We start from the raw sequence: 1892 nt of genomic DNA on the forward strand, positions 1-1892 counted from the left end.
GAATGACTTAGTATCAGGATAAGTAACAGCAGGCCGGATTTCCCTGTATGGAAGAGAGTGGCTAGGACATTCTAAAGTCCTGGAGAACAGGGGGACCGTTTGATGTGTGAACTTCTCTGGCCTCCCTTCCCCACCCACAGATGCCCAGTGCCTTAGATCCATACGACAACCCAAAGCACGCTTCCAAAGGGGCAGGTGCTCCTAGGTGGCCGTGCCCATGCTACCAACCACCGACTGGAGAGCCCTAGAAGGGCACTGTGGAGTCATGGTGGGGGCTCAGCAAGGGTGGTGATGGGGGCTGACCTGGATTTGAGAAATACTGGTGGGTGAGAGTTGGCTGACTGGCAACTTGCTAGACTTGGGGAGTTACTCAGAAGGAGGAGTCAAGGGTGATTCATGTCTGAGGCCAGAGGTGGCTCCCTGGTGACAAGGGCATGCATATGGAAGTTTGGAATGGGGGCCAGGGCTGGGTGCTGTTGGACTTTTCCCTTTGTTTCCTAAAGCTTCACTGAAGTATAATTTACGTACCATAAAACTCGCGCATTTTCAGTGCAGAATTCAGCGGTTATTACTGCTGCCATCACCACAACCTTGTTTTAATGAGCCCTGGAGTTTTCTTGAGGCCGAGGAGGCAGGCCAGCCCTCGAGGCCTGGTCAGGCTAGGCCTGGGGGTGTGGTCTGGCCTGCCTCGGAGGCGTGGTCAGCTGGGCTTGGGGGCGTGGTCATGTCAGGCCTCAGGGACGTGATCAGGCCTGGATGAAGTTGAGAAGGCAGTTTTTTTAAGGCGAAGGTGTAAGCTCTTGGCAGTGGTGGATGCAGAGTGGTCGGGACAAGAATGCTGAGCAGACCCTTAGTCCAACACCTTGGGGCCTGTGTTCACTTAGTGAGTGGAAGGAGAAGGAGGAGCCAAAGACAGAGACAGGTAGGAGGAGGAGCCTGTTGGGCCAGAGATCAAGGGTGAAGTTCCTAGTACCTTCTGTTTGCCTTCCTAACACTTGCCATTCTTTGTTACTATCCATTTGGGTATATTTTTGTTTACTGTCTATTTTCTTTTACTAGAATATCCGCTCCCTGGAGGCAGGCCCCAGCCCTGGACTGTTCACTTTTGAATCCCCAGAGCCTAGCACCGCACCTGCCACTTTGAAGTGTGTCCTGTGATGGAGAAACCTTAGCTATACCTCATCGTTTTCCTTGGAGAGCCTTGGTTTTCTTCTGATCTTCGGGCTGCTCATCTTGGACACTTGGTCCCGTGCAGATCCCCACACCAGGTTGTGCCCCGCACCACTTGGCACCTGGCCTGAAACCCAGGATGGGTTATTAGCGTCTTAGTCAAGTCCTCCGTCTGAGGGGCACGTGTTGTCCCCAGACTGTGTCTCCTGAGGGCTCAGCCTTTGAATCTACTTAAAGCCATTCCCAGCCCTGCCTATGGGTTCCTCTCCCAGACCCCCAAACAACACATTTCTTGACTGTTTTGTGTGGCCTTTCAGCAGGTTGGATTTTCTCATTTATGATGTTTGGAGAGGGAATCAGGTTTCTCTCCTCACCCTGCTACTCTCTGCTCCCTCTGTGGGTTCTGGGACATGTTGCCAATCTGTAAATGATGTTTTAGTTCTTTCTTTGTTGTTGTTTTGGATCTGGGCACACTGCTGTTAACACCAGGTGCTGAAAAATTAAAACTTATCATCAATTGCCATCATCAAAGCAAGGTGGGGTAGGGTGGTTTCAACTAGTCCCAAATTTCTTGAAGGAATTTGGCGTCTTGTCAATTCTGCTCTCCTGAGGCTGATGTTACTCGTAGAACAAAGTTCTCTTCAGCTGCCCAGCACAGTCTGGGTTTACTCAATTAAAATCCCATGCAATGATCTCAGTGCTAAGCACAAGAAAGGAACCAT

General features: G+C 51.0%; 1 long non-coding RNA gene across 1 annotated transcript; it reads left to right on the forward strand.

Moving 5' to 3' along the window:
• Nucleotides 1-743: 743 nt before the first annotated feature.
• LOC147580380 (uncharacterized) lies at nucleotides 744-1611 on the forward strand. Its single transcript, XR_015251934.1, has 2 exons — nucleotides 744-922; nucleotides 1060-1611. It is a non-coding gene; the product is annotated as an uncharacterized LOC147580380 (long non-coding RNA).
• Nucleotides 1612-1892: the final 281 nt, after the last annotated feature.

The sequence above is a fragment of the Puma concolor genome, chromosome B3 (genome assembly GCF_028749965.1).
Source record: "Puma concolor isolate L17-30 chromosome B3, mPumCon1.1.hap2, whole genome shotgun sequence".
Taxonomy (NCBI): Eukaryota; Metazoa; Chordata; class Mammalia; order Carnivora; family Felidae; genus Puma; species Puma concolor.